Here is a 19595-nt window from a genome sequence, read left to right on the forward strand (position 1 = left end):
GCTAACACCATGAAGTTATTAAATGCAGCATTAAAAAACTTCCACTAAGAAAAAAAAAAAAAGAAGAAAACTTCCACTAGGGAAGCTTATCAAAAATGTTACTTTGTTTTCTGAGTTGTTGCAGAATGTCTTGGTGCCATGTACAGGAACTGAAGAGATGTAGTTGCATAGTGACTGCCTCCAGAATAACTCGCTCCAAGAAAGTTCCCACAGGGCAGTTACAGTGCTGTTCTGGAGTTGCAATAAAGCAAATGATTCAGTAAGTTGAAGCCTCCCATTGTGTGATTAACAGAGACACGGTGCATTACACAGATCACTAACCAGATCACTTAGCCGCAGCGTGCTTGGAGCGAAGCACCACAGTCCTGGTCTAAGAGCTCAGATGGCGCAGTGCACGGCTGTCCGGGAGGGGCCCCTGCTCTCCGGTAAAAGGCTCACTTCATGCAGAGTCCAGAAACCATGTTGTTGTTGCTGTTTTGTCTTGTTTAATTACTATTTTCCTTCACTACACAGGTAAATCAAGCATCGTTTTAAGTCACTCTTTGAAACAAGGTATACATTTTTCATCGATATTATTGAGAAATGCTCTCCACGTATGTATGGACTACCTGAATGTCTTTCACTGGTGACTCTCAGTCATCCTAAGTATTTACGTTCTAAACTCAAAAACTGAACCAAGTTCCTAATCACTGGTATAAGTTAATATGTGGAAATGCTGCCAGGCAAAAAAAGTTAGTAATAATAATTTTTAAAAAGCTATAAAATATTTCAGAGCATGCAGAAATAAATAGAAACAAATTAAAATTTAAAAGACAGCCCTAAATCAAGAAAGCAGGCCTAAATAGCATTGTCTTGCGAACGTTGCTTTGCTCATAACATCAGCGTCCATGCAAGCCGCTCTAGGTTCCCCTACACTCTCCCGGACAGCCTGCGCTACAAAGCACAGACGATAAACTCCAGGGGACAGTCTCACCTCACCCTTCAGACACCACCTCCCTAATCAGTACACAGGGATTCTTGAAACATAATCAAAACAGAGAAACTGAGCTAGACATTAAAACACAGGGAATGAAATATGAGTCTTGACAATGCCTACAGCATTCCAAAACCCAAAAGGGAAAATCTACAGTGTAATGTGACTAACAAAAAGAATATATATATATGTGTGTGTGTGTATATATATATATACATATATATAGATGGATACTTTTTGCTTTAATTCATACCATAGAAAGTTTATATTACAGCAGGATTTTATTATTTTACTATTTGACATGCATAGATTATTGAGGTACTATATCTACATCATATTAATAAATAACATTAAATGAAGTAGGACTGATTCATGGCTGGCATAAATTTCTCTATATTACTCCTTTCCATGGACATTGCTGCTTTTGTGTTCACTCTCTGATATCAACACACACACATACACACACACACACACACAATTATAACCATAAACTAAATGACTACATACTCAGAATAGATGGCTGTTAGAAAACATACTAATTGATAATGACATCATGCTAGTATGCACATTGCAATGTAAATGAGGCTTCCAGACTCATTTATGGCTCTTTTATTCAAAGTTTAGTACTTATTACTTTTTTTCATGGTTTAGAAGTTTCTTCTTAAGGCTGTGGGATTACTTATTCCTGATGATTTTGCCCCTTGGAATTCGACCAAGAGTGCCAATTTTTAACTGTATTTTAAAACAGATGCTTACCAGCAATGAGACAGAATTGAAATGTCTAATGGAAACCACATTACTGAAAGAAAATAAGGAAAGAGAGCACTGATTAACAGATTTATCCAGGCAGCCTTTATTAAACATTTGAATTATTCTTTGCATCGAAATATAATAACTGTTCCCATGTTTTTGTCTGAGTGTATATGAGGAGAAAACATCCAAATGAAAATCATATATATATATATTTTGAAAGGTGGTTTAAAATCCATCTCAAACACATCTGTGAACCTAAGTGGCTTCCTAGGAATAAGATGCAGGAGCCTGAACTTCCCCTAAAGTGTTTGTAACACTCAGCCAGATTTAACAAAACCTGGAAAGAAAACAATGCTGGGTCGAGGGCCCAACTTTTCTTTGGCTTCCGTCTGCGATGATTCACAGCGAGACCACACGGTTTCCCTATGTCTCTAGTCCTTTTTTCTAAGAACCCGTGTTTCTAGAAGCCCCCATTATTCTCTTCAACCCTGGGAAGTACAGAGAAAAGTCTGAGGGATGCCGAGCTGGGGTCCTGATGGAGATGTAGTAAACAGTTTTCTTCTAAGTTGTAGAAAACTAATCCATCACACCATTTTCTAGTAAATTCTTAAGTGCAAAAAGGCTTCCTTTGGCTGACTATAACCCATTTTAGCAACTTTCCTCTATATTTAAAGTGATTGCACATTGCATGTATAAATCACAGCACGGGGGTCATTGCCCAGATACTGTACTGCTCACCTATCACATTCTTCGTGATTTCGTTTTCAAAGGGAGGAAGACGTTTTTTAATATAAGATTTACCAACACGAAGGTGGAGAAAACACTTCATTACCAAAAATAAATTACTGGGATGTAAAATTGGGATCAGAAATGATGGAAACATTAAGAGGAGTAGACTGTGATGATCTCACCAAGTGATATCACTGCAGTCGTTTTTCAGTGCAGTGGTAATTTGGCAGAGAGATGGTCTGACAGTAGCTCTGTGGTCTGCTCAGCTGAGAGCTTCCCGTGCAGCATAATACATCACGGAATTGAAAGCATTCAGCGTTGTTTTGCAATTCACAATTCCGCCCAGGTGGGCCACTATTACACAATAACTGTGCAGCTGTTAGTATCATTGCCTAAATTGCCCTTCCTTTTTAAAATTTACAGTATAATCTGCTCAACCAATAGACACTAATGTCCAAAAACTCAGCTCTTATTTACCATTTACTCCCTCTAAAGGTCCAAAATAACTAACAAATCATTCCCAAAGGAATTCCAATTATGCTGCTTGTTCCCTTAAAGAGTATAAAGGAGTAAAATGTCAGCACCGTGTGCAAGAAATAAAGTACTCACAACACCTGCTAACAATATATACTGTATAAAGCACTTAGCCTGTAATGCATTTCTGGAAATCATTTCAGAAATTTACAAACATAATTTTTAGCCTATCGTCCCACTATTGTAAAGATTCTACCACATGCTACAATTTTTATCTGAATTGCCTGATTCGCTGTTCCTGATGTTGACATGGAGGGAGTGCTTTGCAGATACATAGGTTATGTCAGATGGATAGATTTTTGTCAGTTAATGCTCATCAAAATGAATGGCCTCTGCTGAAACTTTCTGATCCCAATGAAATCATTCATTTATTTAACTGATTGTGTTTGTCTTCATCCGAGAGCTGTTGAGCACATCCGAAGAGCTTTGTTCAGTCTGACAAAATGATAAGTAGAACATGTGTTTACTCATTTGTTTTTGAGGCTTTTAAAACATTTTTGATGTTCTAAGTGCCTTTAGAGAAGACAATAAATTAAACAAATTAGTGGGATGAGAACTGAAAGGTCAAACCCAAATGTAGTCTATGACTTGTTACTAGATAGTAGCTAAAATAATGCAGACTCGTGTTCTACATATTTTGCAAGTGAGATTAACTACAGACCAGAGAGGCCTTAGCTAATATAGTCTCTCTTAATTGGTCCTTTTGGAAATTTCTGTGGGATTTAGCAGAAGGGGACCATTTTTATCATTGAATATCTGCCACGTCATGTTTGAAATTGGTTCAGGAACAAACAAATGTACTCAGTCTCTTAGCCCCATGCAAGTATCTTCCTTACTGTTCACACTGTGTGGGCTTAAAGTTAATTTTCTCACAGAAGTAATGCTTCACTCCGATATGGGTATTTTTCCTCCCAAGTATTTTACTAATGAGCTCATGTATACACCTGACACAGTTTATGACTATACTCTGGGTGAGCAATTTCTCAGATTGTGTTATTAAAAAGTTATCTGATCCTGATTCTGTTGTTTTCTGCTTCTCTTTATTTGTTAATTATTTGTTTGATATATATGAAATGTATTTACTGCCCAAGGACTTCTGGGCTTGTGCATAAAATTTAAACTAAATCCAGCGGCTAAAATCCCTCTTAAACTGTAATGAAATTAGCAAGTTAATGGAGCAGTGTAATCAAACCAGAGTTAATATATATGGCGTGGCCTTAATAGATGCCATAAGAACAAATGTCAATAGATATTGACAATTTGCCATGTGAAAGCATGACATTTATTATGTTTATGCTCATGTTGTCAAACATTTATTATTTTTATGGTCCAATTACACTGAGTGCATTAGAACCACAATATTGGGCCTTATGGGAATAAAATAAACAATTTTCCATTTTCCAAAATTAACTTAGCCAGAATTTAAAAAAAACAACACCTATTAAAGTTCGCCAGAAGCGTTAGTCCATCAAAATGCACACATTCCTAACACACAGTGTGAAAATGTGCCTGTAAAGGATGAGGAGTTTAGAGGAAAGGCTTTTAGTTATAAACGTACCATAAGATGGTGGCTGTTGAACCTCTTCGTCTCTTTCATTTTTCAGTGGGGAGAATATTTAAACTCACGGGAGTCTGCTTTTTGCATGTAAGCACCTAATCTTTGGGAGCACACATGGCTCTTAACTTCTCTAGACACTTCTTAAAAACATTTGTTTGCCTAGCATGTTCTGTAGTTCAGATTCTGACTTCATTCTGAATTCAAGAATGAAAGTGTTCCCCAAACTGATTGCAGAGTGTACAGACCCTTTTACCTAAATGTCCTCTATCAAATTGTGCCTTATTGCTAAACTAGATGAGGAAAGAGATGGCAAGAACCACACACAACGGGCCATTTTGTGTTTTAGATCTCATTGTTCATAAGCTTCTTATTTGTGTATTCAAAGAAACAATGATAAACTTCCAGAACTCAAACATACCTTTTTTACTTTGATTAAAAAATGTCACATTATTGGTTTGCTATTTTCATTAACAGCACTGAAAAGCTTTTAGCTTTCTCTTACAAAAACATTTGGGTAACTAAACCGATGCTCTGGAAACAGGACTTTGGAAATAGAAACAAAATACTTTTTCAAGGGAAGATAGGAAAATTCTTTATGAAGAATTACAATGAATTAATCCCAGGAGGTTTGAGCACAGTGTTTTGCGGGTAATTAAATTTTTTAAAAAAATGTTTTAGTATATTTTAAAATTTTATTTGTTTTTATAGAGAGAGAAACATCAGTTTCTTATTGCATTTATTTATGCATTCATTGGCTGGTTTTTTTGTATGTGTCCTGTTTGGGGATTGAACCCACAACCTTGATGTATTGGGATGAAGACACTAACCAACTGGTTACCCATCTATGGCTGATAAAAATGTTTTTAAAGGTCTTTGGTTGATAGTTGTTGAAGCAAAGTTACAGTTAAGCGAAGGTATATTATCGCAGTCTCTGTACTTTGTGTAAATTAGAAAATTTCCATTAAGAGTAAAAACTAATATTGCAGACTTACTATGGAAATTTATAAAGTAAAAGAAAAAGCAAAGGCCCTGGCTGGTGTAGCTCAGTGGATTGAGCACGCACCTGTGAACCAGAGGATTGCGGTTCGATTCCCAGTCAGGGCACATGCCTGGGTTGCAGGACAGTTCCCGGCAGGGGACGCATGAGAGGCAACCATACACTGACATTTCTCTCCCTCTCTCCTTCCCTTCCCCTCTAAAGATAAATAAATAAAATCTTTAAAAAAAAGAAAAAGAAAAAAAGAAGAAATACAATAACATTAAATATTTTAATGAACATTCCTCCAGTTCTTTTGTTAAATACATATATAATATACAATATAATTATATGTAGATTATATATGAGCATCACACTATTTATATCTCAATCTGTTCTGTAATCCCTTTTAATTTATCATGAACAATTTCTCAAACATGACTTTTGTCAGCATATAAAATTCCACTTTGTGGCTGTAACATGGTTTGTTTTAACTTTCTCCTGTCATCAGACATTATTTCTCTGTTCCCTACTCCAAGATTATAAACAATGGTGTACCAAAGATTACAGATGATTATTGCAGACATTTGTGGCTATGCCCTTGGGATACATTTCTAGAAATGTTATTTCCAAGTCAAGGAGTATGTAAACTTTTATATTGTATGTATATTGTCATATGAACTTCCAGAAATGCCATTAATTTACATGTCCTCAAGAAGTGTCCTAAGAATCTTGATAGGCAAGAGATATTATGATTGTTTTAATTTGCGTTTCTTTTATCATTAGTGAGGTTTAACCTTTTTTATGTGTATCTGTGCATTAATAGTTCTGCTTTTGAGATAAGTTCATATACACTCTTGCCTATTTTTCTACTGGGGGGAGGGAAGATAATTTTTTTGGTTTTTTATTATCTCACATCCATTTCAATAAGTCTACTAATTCGGAACAAAATAAGTTTTGGGTTCATGTTCTGCGTTTTCATTTTTTCCACATGAAGACATGGTTTCCACATCCATGAGACCATTTTCACATATTAATCAACCACTGAAGACAACCAAAGTAATAACTATGGAAGTGAAACTATGAATATCCGCTTCTCATCATACTGACAGAAAACAATGTATATTCTGCCTAGACAAGGTGAAAATTAGGTGTAATTCTGCCAGCGAGCTGAGAGGTGAGGCACAACATGTGGAAGCCTGTGGATATGGCGGCAGCAATCCGAAGTTCAGCAAATTGCCCCTTTGCCCCCAGCGCCCCAGCACTAACCTCCCTCCAAGTTCAGTCATCTGAAGTCAATGACTGAGTGATAAATCTATGAAGTTTTTCTGCTATTCCACTTCCTTAATGGTACATTATATAGATTAAAATAGGTGAAAGAGAACACAGATTATTTAGGTCATTGGACTATTTATATTCACAAACTGGAGCATTATTTTTCTAGTTTCTTTAAGGCAACTATGGGCACAATCTGTGTCACTTTTGCATTGTCATTTTAGAATTTACTTTCATGTTTCTATCAATGAATATCAACCTATAACCCTCTCTTGCTACTTTTTAAAAAATTAAGCATCAATATGTAAATACATAGATGAAAGTGTTATGTTACTCATATAAATATATTCTCTATAGTCCATTTTAATGCATGTATTATAAGTATAAACATATTTAGTTTCTGTAAAATATATTTGTTTGTAATTATTAAAAAAACATAGAACAATTTACGATAGCCAAGTGCTGGAAGCAACCTAGGTGCCCATCAGTAAATGAATGGATCCAAAAACTATGGTACATTTACACAATGGAATTCTATGCAGCAGAGAGAAAGAAGGAGCTCCTACCCTTTGCGACAGCATGGATGGAACCGGAAAGCATTATGCTGAGTGAAATAAGCCAGGCATTAAAAGACAAATACCATATGATCTCACCTTTAACAGGAAGCTAAACGACAAAACAAACAAGCAAGCAAAATATAACCAAAGACACTGAAATAGAGAACAGGCGGACAGTGACCGGAGGGGAGAGGGGAGGGAATTTCAGGGGAAAAGGAGAAGGATTTACAGGAACTAGTATAAAGGACACATGGACAACAACTAAGGGGGGTGGAAGTGGGAGGGAAGTGGGGAGCACTGGGGGGGGTGAGCTGGAATGGGAGTAAAAGACAGAAAACTGTACCTGAGCAACAATTAAATTTTAAAAAATTAAAAAAAAACCATAGTGAGACTTTTCCAGCCAGGTCAGTTTCAATATTTAATTTAGTGCAATATTCTGACTTGATCTAGTTGTATTAAAAAAGGAAATCTGATCTGCATAAGTAACTGCAAATAGTAGGTTGCAAAAAAAACACAAAAATTCCCTGTACTCTCAGGATATTCTATAATTAAGCAATTCAGAGCTTGAAATAAAATCAAGGTCAGTCACTAATTGTATTTCAGCTTTTCTCAAAAAGCATCTACAGCTAACAAACAGTTCTAGAATTGCTTTTCATGACATTACACAAACATGTGGTGGGTTTCCTCGTTAATGAGCTGTCGACAATTCCACTCTGATGAGAACATGTAACCAGTGGACACGTTCCTGATTCTACCTTGTGCAACACATGAGCTATTGAAACTCCTTATTTTAAATGGCAAGTTAAGACACGGGTTTCTTTAAAATCACAAAATATTTAAACATTTCTAGCCAATAAAACATTAATACAATGTCCAAATGTGTGCACCGAGGTAGAAATTGCACGCCTGCAAAAGTGCCTGACAATTGAACAGGCCAAGTCCTCCAGTATGTTAACATGTGGAATATAGTAGATCTGAGTACATGTTTTTACACATAGCTTTTAAAATATGGCTTGTAATAGATGCTTGGCAAAACCAACGTCAAATCAAGTTTCAGTGCAACTCCAAACACATTTTGTAAACTACTGCTTTCAGGCATGGTACAGGGTGTAACTCAGGCCCCCATTCATACAGTCCTGAGTTTGAATTCAATCACCTCTACTAAATGGATAAGTAACACTAGGTGAATAACTGGCTTCTTTTAGCTTCAGTACCACACCTGTTGTGAGATGTAGGAAAGTTATACACCAAAAGCAGTCATCCAGAAGGCCGGCGATGGTGATGGTGATGATAAGCTGTGCTCAGGTGCCATCTTTTCTCTACGGCCTATCCTGACTATCCCACTTAAAACTGTAGCATGCCCAGAGGCTCCCAGACCACATTTTGGATCCTTCATCCAACTGCTCTATTTTTTCCCACAGCATATAACACTTTTTTGCCAAACTATTAAACATCAACCAGTAGGATATGATTTCCAATTAAAGAAACATCACATTACATATATTATCAGTCTCTTTGCTGATCTTAACTTCTCAGATTCACATAGAGAAAAAGCCTTTCAGAATACTAATTAGTAGGTTCTTGTATCTTGAAATGGAATCTAGGATTATGAATGCACTAGAATGGAATTTCTGAGAGAACAGAGTTTGTTTTTTTTTTTTTACCAAATACTTAGTATAGTGCCTGAAACATAGTCAATAGTCACTAAAAAATTGTTGAAGGAATAAGAAGAAGAAAATGCCTTATAGCACATTATTAATTTTAGATGGTTTACATTGTGGAGAAAATTTCTTTCACTTCATTTTATGTTCCTACTATTCAGAGTAATTATTTAATTAAGCTGAAGTCACTAAAGGTGTAATTAGAAGCAGGGCTTTATCTCTCCATGTATGGATATGGCACACGCCAATTTCATGGGCACCCCCACAACTAGGTTCCAGGAGGGAAGAAGGGGAAGGCTCCCTAGGCAGACAGAGAAGTTCAAGTTTGCCTCACCGCTCCAGGCACAGCAGAGCACCTACTGCTGCCAGAGAAGTTTAGGCAGAAGTGTTCCAATAACCTTTGTTCATGACAAAAATGTACCTTTCCTTGTCCAATGAAGGAAGGAGCAGTAATTCTGCCAATGGGTTCCAAAGAACACAACAGCAACCAAGAAACTAGAATAATGTCCTTCCCCATTGTCTTATAATATCCTTGAACCCTGGACCTATGACCATTGGGCTCTAACAGTTATGGAGTCCTGTGTATGTCGTCTGACTCTTTTTGAGCAAAGTCAAGATTCAGTGAGAAGGCTGCCAAGTCAAGAATGGCCAGACAGTCAGGAGGGGGCTGCCTACCAAGAGTAGCCCAGTGATCCTTTCCAAATTTACATTTTCAATGTAATTTGAATACTTAATTTAGCTGCTGAATTTTAATCAACCTGCATCAGTTAGCTTTGTGTCTATAGCCATGGGATCAACTATCTTCAGAGGGTCTAATAATTGAAAGAAAAAAATGGTCTCATTCCAGTGTATCATTTGTTTAGAGGATCTAGGTCCCAAAGAAGGGATTGTCCTAACAACCCTCCTACAAATTACTAAGGTAATTCCAGGGCAAAGCCAGACCTACCAGAACATTCTGGCCTAGTCTCAGACAAGCTCACTTTTAACAAACAAAGTGTGACTCAATGTCATGGTGGTTTCAGCTCAGCATTTTCATTTGAGTTCATTTTTCTCTTTCCAAACTCTGATTATTATTTCTGTTTGGCCATCCACTTCCCCATCCCTTCTTTTTAATCTTATATCTTTATTTTTCTATGCAAGTATTCTAAGTTTAGATGATTTAATATGAGGAATCAGTTAATAATTCCCTGAGAAGAATCATCAATATTACATGAAAATAACTTTTTTGAGGTTGTCCAGTGGTCCAAAGTCTCCCCTAACAGATTTACTGCACTACCTTGTACTTCAGCTCTGTCTATCAGACGGATTTACCATGCTGCCTTGCAGCCAGGCTCTGTCTATCAGGATCCCGGTGGCCCAGAGGTGACACCGTAAGAGGTGACACTATCATAGCAGCAGGAAGTTAACCATTAATCACCAATCGGCTATGATATCTAGTTTAAGAAATACCCCATATAATCTTTACTGACCTAACCTTCCAGAAAATATAGACACTCAGCCATTCCAAAAAAATTTGATGACTTCTCTTCTTATAAAATAAAACAGAAAATGATGTAGTAAATTATGTGCTACTTTGATGTACCCCTCTGAAAACAGCACAATGAAAATGTGAATTCCTGAGTATAGATAGTTAAGCCAGTTGGAAGCACACAAAAATGCATTTCATCTGAAAAACATACACTTGAGCCTTTTGGTGATACTGAAAAATAATGTTTAGAATTATGCCACTGACAACCACCTAAATAGACATTTCCCCAAGAAGATATACAAATGACCAGCAGGTACATGGAAGGATTCTTACTACTAGTCATAGGGAAATGCAAATTGAAACCACAATGAGATGTTATTTTAGACGTGTTAGAAAGGGCATCATGAAAATCACAAGGGATAATGGTGCTGGCAAGGGTGGGGAGGAAGGGAACCCTCGTGCACTGTTAGTGGGATTGTAAACTGGTGCAGCCAGTTTATATGGAAAACAGTCTAGAGGCTCCTAAAAAACTGAGAAATAGAACGACAATAACCCAGCAATTTCACCATGGGGGATACATCCAAAGCAAACCAAAACACCAACCTGAAAAGATATCTGTATCCCCTTGTTCACAGCAGAATTATTTATTATACCCAAGACCTAAAGACAATTTAAGTGTCCACTGATGGATGAAGGATAAAGAAGTTTTGAGATATGTATATATACGAATATCCTATATGTATGGATATTATTTAGTCATAAAAAGAGAGGGAATTCTGCCCTTTGCAACGGCAGGGGTGGACCTGGGAGGCAGTCTGCTAAGTGAAAAGCCTGAAAGAGAAAGACAAATGTTGGGTTATCTCACTTACAAGTGAAATCTAAAAACAAACAAACAAAAGACGAAACACGAAAATCAAACTCATTAAAATAATCAGATTTGTGATTACCAGAGGTGGGGGTGTGGAAATAGCAAATGGGAGGAAGGCAGCCAAGGGTACAGACTTGCAGTTGTGAGATAAAGAAGTACTAGAGATTTAAGGTACAGCATGATGACTGTCGCTAACCCTGCTGAATGATAGATCTGAAAATGGTTAGGAGAGTAAATTCTAAGAGTCTGCATCACAAGGCAAACCCTTTTCCCTTTGTGCATTTTCTTCTTATGGAATGTATATGAGATGATGGATGCTAATTGAACTTACCGTGTTAATCATTTCACAGTATATGTAAGTCAAGCCATTATGCTGCACATACACCTTAAACTTGGGCAGTGATGAGTGTCAATTTATATCCCCATAAGACTGGGGAAAATATAAAGTAACTTCAGCTACAAAACAAACAGAGCAAATTGTGTCATCTATTGTACTAGAATTGAGAATAACTGTAGCTACAAGAATAGCTATGAAAGGCAGAAGAAATCATAACACCTTATGACACTAGCAGATAGAGGACAGCTGCCTCTGAGGTGAGAAGGTATCAGAAAACACCTCCTATTTCGAAAATGCAGACCCCCCCCCCAACTTGGGAATCCTGTACTAAAACCTCATTCACTGGAGCTGCAAAATAATATTCCATCTTCAAGAATCTGAAATACAAATACCCCTGTTAGGTGCTAAGCTGTATCATCCCACACTTTAGTTATTACTATGTCCTGTTGTAGATAACTTTTCCCGAGGAAAACGCTAAATGAATTAGCAATTATTGCCAAGGCACTGGGGAAGGGGGACAGGGGACAAGGGCACTGGAGGGAAAATGGAAAGGATCCAGTGATAGACTCCACCAACCCACCAGGCTCTGGGTGCACAGCTGAGGCAGTGTCATGCAGTGGGGCAGAGCGAGTGGGCTGTGGACCACAGGAGCCATTCCACACATTGGTTTGCCTGCTCTCTACCTAGCCACGAGATGTGAGATGTTACCTGGGCCCTCTGAGCCTCAGGGTCCCCATCTGTGAAAGAAAATAAGGCCATTGTATTTGTCAGGGCTCTCCAGAGAAAAGAATTGATAGGCTATGTGCTTAAAATATAGAGATTTATTGTGAGGAATTGGCTTTCATGATTATGGAGGCTGAGACTCCTATGGTCTGCCTTCAGCAAGCTGCAGACCTAGGGAAGCCAGTAATGGAAGTCCAAGCCAAGTCTGAAGGCTTGAGAACCAGGATTGCTGGTGGTGAGATGCCCACTCTGAGTCTGAGGGCAAAAGATCACGTTCCAGCTTAACAGTCAGGCATAGAAAGTGCATTTTATTTTCCTCTGTATTTTTGTTCTATTTGGGTACTTAAGGGAAGGCAATCTGCTTCCCTCAGTCTACTGGTTCAAATACTCATCTCATTCAGAAACACCCTCACAGACACACCCAGAAATAATGTGTAGCCAAATATCTGGGCAGCCTGTGGCCTAGTCAAGTTGTCACATAAAATTAACCATTGACAAGTCCATTCTTGTCAATTTTGTGCCCATATGCATCTCCTTGAACCATACTTCATCTCCAAATAAAGAAAATAACACAGACAGAATCCCACCTTATGTGCAACAACCATTCTCTGTCCAACTGAAAGCACAGTAACTGCTTCCCTAGAAGTTCAAGTCTTTGAGTGATGTTTTGTCTTCTCCATGACACCCTATACCTTAATTACTGTGATATAAACTTAATAATAATACCTAAATACTATGACATAAAGTCAATACATTTTATGTTATATAAGGGTAAACAAGAAGAAAGCACACATGTATTCCTAACAAAATAAGCAGAAAGTACTGATGACAATTACAGTCTGTTTCTGTAACTGGTTAGTGGTCATAGTATTTAGAACTACTTTCTTCCACTACCCGTTCTGTATCCCTTGGCCTTCAGCAAGCATCTCAAATGGTTCTTTACCTGGCACAGTGACATAACCGTACGTTCCTGGAGGGTCTGGACCATTAGTTGCCCTGCCTGAGTTGGGTTATTGCAGTTTTCCATTGACCTCGAGTACAGGGCATGGTAAAACTAAAAGAGGTCCTAAAGGGTCTCCTATATACCAGACATACTCTTCACTACCCCCACTGTGGAGCAGTAGCCCCATTTCCACTCACTGGCCAGGATCAGTCACCCAAACCAACACCAGAATTCCTTTCATTACCTGTTGATTCAGGCGCCTGAGACACCCAAAGGGATCAGGTGGCAGTCTTAACTTCCAGTCCAATGGGATCGTTTTTGTCTCCTGATAGAGGCCTCTCTCTGAAATGAAGACCTTTAGGCCAGCGGAACACGAAGTCATGGGAACAGGAAGCCAACATTTTGCTAGTGGGTGATTAGGGTAGTAGGAGCGAGTGGTCTCTCTCATTTCCGCTCCTCGGTTCCTAGACCAGTGAATCCTGGCTGCAGAAGAAAGAGCACCACACACTGGATGCTGATTCGGAGCATGTACATCCTCCTGGAGGACCCTGCCATAGCCCTGCCAGGTTCTGCGACCTCGCTGGTGCTGTGACTGAGTGCTTGAAAGGCCATCCCACGGGTCCATCAAGTCTACTTCCAGACGGGGTGAACATGGTAAGACCAGTGAATCCATACACCTGGGCCCATCACCACGCTTCTTTTGCTGTGAAATAATTTCTTTGATCAAAAGCAACACTGTGTGGAATACCATAACAGTGGATTCTAATAATCAAATAAAAGAATGTATGTTATTTTATCACCCTAGAAGCATAAAGATGCATATACCTCAGAAATGTTTAATAACAGTAATATGGTGTGCTTGTCAAAGTGAATATCTTGGACAAAGAATGCTTTGGGAAATCATACTGTAATAGAGTTTTCAGTGTAATCTCTAAGGTTTCCTTAGAGATTATCCGGTGGCTTTTGAACTTTTTAAAATTCAAAATCCTTCCTTGTAACAAAATTTATCTGGGGAACAGGTAAAATAGATTTGCTATAGTTAAACGTGGAGTGAGGTGGGAGGTGACGCAGAGACGGGCGATGCTTACTCGGGGCACTTCCCAGGCACCCGAGATGGGTATTCTCAAACATGTCTTCAAAGGGCATGGGAGTCCCCTGCTAGTCATTAAGTGGCACCCCGTCACTTTTAGGTAGTTTTAGAAGGAAAAAAAAATCAATGAAACTATTTTGGTCATTCATATTTTACACATATAAAGGGTGGAATGGATTTTGATTTTTACAAAAGTTCTTTATATGTAACTCAGATCATGTTTTCATGTTTTTAAAGATTCTGCTTGCACATCAACTTGCGTCAGTCTGCCTTGGACAATACTCTGGAAACAAGGTACAGCTTTGTTTTGTGGGGGTTTTTTGTCAGCTGAAGTATTTTCACTTAATAAATATGTCATTGCTTGCATTTTTAAACTTGTACTTTGCATTAAATTACCAATCCACAAATACGAACCGATGACTCAGCAGTAGTTCACTGAGGCATAAAAAGAATAATGGAAATGCTAAGGCAAATACGACAATAAAGAACAGTTTGTAAGTGAAAGTCATTCACTGGTGTGCAAATAGAGACTATAAAGTTCAATGTGCTGGGACGAGTGAATCTGTGAACAACGTGCCTTTTCACAACCTCCTCTGTCTGGCAAGTGCCTCCTGGTTTGCAGATGAACAGCTCAAACTCACCTGGCACAGGATAAAGTTTTATTGGGAAAGGTCTATTCTTCTAGCCAGGATCAGCAAGAAAGAGAAGAGGAAAGTACTATTCCTTCGTGCCAGGCCCCAAGTGATCTGCTATTTTGCCTTTTTATAGGTCAAGTTTTAAAGTCTTGCCAACATGATAACTACACAGGCTGCTTGGCATCAGAAAATGAGGACTTGGGGAGCCAGTAGCCTACACAAGTTGTCTGGGACAGAGGGCTGCCCAGGACGTGGCTAGTACAGGTGCCATGAGTAGTTGGTTCCCCTCTGCCTGCCATCGGTGCTGAGGGTGGTGGAACTTGGGTGCAGCCCCTCCAGGTGAAAATGCGTGGGGTGCAGTTCTATCTAGATAATTGTTTGAGGTTACTTGAACTGCTCATTGCCAAACAACTAAGTGGTGGACAACAATGGTATTGAACAAGCCAGACTTAGTCTTCTGTGTTAAATATTTTGGAGTTCATTTTTGCTGATTCCAGGCAAGGATAAGCCTTCCAGGGCACACTGTCAAGTGGAGAAGGTAGAAGGTGGGTAAGAGGGGCCAACAGAGAATGTCCACACACCCGGGAAGACAGAGCCCAGTGGGAACCCTTGAGAGGACAGCTTCAGGACAGCAAAGGAGGCAGGGATGGATGGAAGGGCCTGAGATTGAAAAATAAGAGGCCACTTTTTCGATATGTTGATCAGGGAGAAAACGAACTATAGGGAACCTATCAGCATCCCAGTGGCAAATGTAGCCCAGCCCCTGGTTCAGAAAACCGGTGGGGAGTGAGTCGGCACACAGGAAGTTTTGCCTTGGGGAATCAGGCCTGCATTGTACCTAGGCTGCTTTGAGGCCTGCTTTTTGTTTAAACTCCCTCACCCTGAATTGAGGGCGCAAATGTTTACTGCATATCTTTAAAGTAACTTCTTAAAATCTGTGCTAAACCTCCCAAGGATAAGTGTAATCAGTTTAACCACCTTCCCCTTGCATTTGCAACACATTCTTTTCTTTGAAGTAATTAGCAACATTCTTTCCTTTGTTATCTGTAAAAGGCAATCACCGAAAGTGAACCTATGCATAGTAAATGAGGACCATCCTCGATGTAATATACCCAGAAAAGCAATAAAAGCCTGTCCAGGCAGGGGTCAGGGCCCTCTCTCACTCAGAGAGTGGCCACGCCGTCCCCTTTGCTCCACAGGACTGCTGTAGTCCCTGTGAACGTGTCTGTCACAGTCACAACACACAGACCCCACAGGCCAGAGTCCGCGTCAATGAACAAATTACAAAACTCTTAAAGAGGTATCTGGATTAGGAAAAGAGTATTTTCTGACTTGGGAAAAAAGCTTTAAATTTTCATAGGAAGAGCATAAGGACCTGCTGTAAAATAAACACCTAGAGAGAGGCAAACATACCCACGATGGGAGAGTCGAGTTTTGAAGACAAGTTGGAGTATTACATGAACACTGTCAAAATCATACTCTTTACTGGAAATCATTCCCTCCCCCAATAACAATCAGTTAGTCTTAGATGCATTTTGCTACAGCAGGCTTACTATGCTATCTCCTGAAAGTGTTTTATTAAGGTTAGACTTTAAAATGTTCTCACAGATGACCTGAGTGGATTAAGGCATTTGATTGAAATGAGAAGACCAGATTTAAGGATTATGTAAAGATTTAAGAAAACCAAACATATTTCAAGATTGATTAGTTATTGCAGTACTTGTTTTGCTAGAAATTAAACACATAAAAAAGAATAAATTTTAATCACAAATGAAAGCAATTTTTATATATCCTTCTACATCCAACCCTTTCAACATATTTGCAGGCTAAGACACAATAAATTACCTCGTTTCCACCTGCCGAACTTTGTGGTCTCTCAGTGATATTTGTAGGACAAATTGGAATCTCTCTAGCCTGATCCACTTAAGACTACTGTGGGTGTTACTTGGTAGATTCAAAACCTCTGGAATCATTGTTTGAACTACTAATAGGTCATTTATTCCACTAGGGACATTGTTTCATGTATTGTTAAAGGACTTCACACTTACAGTGAGCCAGCAACACAGGAACCATGAAGAGGCGAACAGAAATGATTTCTCGCCCTAAAATACAGCTGAAATCTCACAGCGTTCATTGCTGTCTGTTGCCACACTAGCCCATCCATATACCTCACTGAATGACGTAGCCTTTTCTTAAATGCTTCTCTTGTATTTAAAAGTATGGCCTTTTTAAATATCCAGTACTACAATTGGTAAAATTAAAAGGCCCCCCTTCAAGCAAAGTTGATTCCATTGTTAACTACTCATAGTTTACATAGGTGTGGAGACTGGAGTGCTTTTGCCTGCATAGGAGCTGATCCAGTTGGTCAAACAATAATGTCAAGCTGTATAATGCAGTGAAAGTCCGAGAACTTTTTTAAAAAGACCCATATGTTTCCTTTTCTTTTGCAGCCTAAAACAATCAACTAAGATAACAAATGGAATTTTGCAGGCTTTGGTTAGAAGCCTTTATCTTCAAGATCCTGAGAAGGACATTTATTGACCTTCCCATGTAAGAAAGCACATCATCTACCGAGATGTGTCTTCTCTGTTGCACCTCCCTATGAAAGAAGATGGAGACTAAAATTAGCTGCGACTTGTGAAAATGAAAAGTAACCTTCAGGCTAATGGGTTTTCAACATCACATCTTTCTGGGCAAAAATTAATTGTGCCCCATAATATTAAATTACCTCCTCAAAACTGACGTCTCCAATAAATTACAGCATTAAATACAGTAAAATTGGAATTCCTACAAAACAATGCTCCTCTCCCTGAGGTAACCTTCCCATCACTATTAAAATTGACTTTATATTTAATGGAGTACATCATCTAGTTCTGGGGTTCAAAATAAGGGAGCAGAAATCTGAAAACTGTCAAAGAAATGACATGACAAGTAAAAGCCAGAAAAATACACTAGATTTTTGAGGAAATTAGAACTGTAAGTTAGAGAAACAAATGCTAAATTTAAGGAATGTGCAGAGTTCTTAGCTAGCAAGTGATTTGCTATTTTCAGTGTCTTTGAAGTAGTGATCAGAAGGAAACAATGAAATAGTTACACATTGTAATGAGTCTGTAAGGCAGTAGCTCTTGTATCAACTCTGGCAATCACTACAGACTGACTATATTTCCACTGACTGAGGAAGTTCTAATGCAGTCTTTTAAAAATGGGCTTGGAAATCATAAATGCATTGTTGAGTGAATACTGAGTATTAAGAAATAACCTAGTGTCTTTAGGAGGAAAAACACCATTACAACCCGCACTTAAAAAGTATCCAAACAAACACCACACCGGAGACAATGCTTGAACACAAGCTGACAATACAAACTGTGTGCATAATCTGAACCTGGGGACAATGTGAAGGACAGACACTATTCTCATGAGGTTAGGTAAAGCTAAGTGTTCAATTTGGTCTGAAAGGCAACGGGAAGACGTAAGAAGTGGTCCATGACAACATGCAATCCTAGCAGATGAATACAGGATGGATTCAAGTCAGGAGAAAGGATGCAAACTAACTAACCTTAACCATATCTAACATTTACAGGCGCCGGATACTGTTTTTAAACAATCCCATATATTAATATGTTAAATTCTCACACTAGCCCTGGCCAGGTGGCTAAATTGGTTGGAGACGTCATCCTTTGCACCAAAAAGGCGGCGGGGTCAATCCCAGGTCAGAGCTCAAACCTAGGTTGTAGGTTCCATCCCAGTCTTCGGGTGCGTAGGAGAGGCAACCAATGAATACATGGATAGGTGAAGCAACAGCTCAATGTCTGTCTCCCCGCCCCCTCTCTCTCTTAAGAAAATTATAAATATATCCTGGGGTGAAGATTTAAAAAAAATCCTTACAGCAATGTTATAAGGCAGTTATTATGCCATTTTACAGATGGGAAAACCAAAACACTGAAGTGTCTGATTTTGATTTTTACAGTAAGCTTCTCACACAGCAACCTGCATGCAGGAAATTACAAGCAAAGTAGTTTACTTTCAAAGCAGAAAGGAATACTCCTAAGGCCACCAACTATATTGTTTTTAAATGTTTTATTATGGAAAATTTCAAACATACAAATAATATAATGACTACTCTCGCCACCATGTACCCAATCTTGATTCATCTACTATACCTTTACTCCCCTTATTATTTTGGAGTAAATCTATACATTATATCATTTCATCATCAATACATCTTTCAGAGTGCATCTTAAAGATAACATAACAATAACATCATAGCACCTTAAAATTGCAATAATCCCTCAATAGCAAAAGTCAATCAATGGTAAAGTTCCAAAATAGCTCACTTAAATATTTATTGAGAACTTATATGTTAGCATTGGAAACTTCCACATATTAGCTCATTTAAATTGCTCTTATTTAAATAGGTTTTCTTCTTTCTTCCTGCTTTCACTCTTGCTAAAAGGAACCGGTCTGTTTCTACCCAAAGATTCAAAAGGCCTTCTCAGCAGTAACCCCCAGCCCCTG

Source organism: Artibeus jamaicensis, unplaced genomic scaffold, assembly GCF_021234435.1.
Source record: "Artibeus jamaicensis isolate MK-2021 breed Jamaican fruit bat unplaced genomic scaffold, CSHL_Jam_final contig_332, whole genome shotgun sequence".
Taxonomy (NCBI): domain Eukaryota; kingdom Metazoa; phylum Chordata; class Mammalia; order Chiroptera; family Phyllostomidae; genus Artibeus; species Artibeus jamaicensis.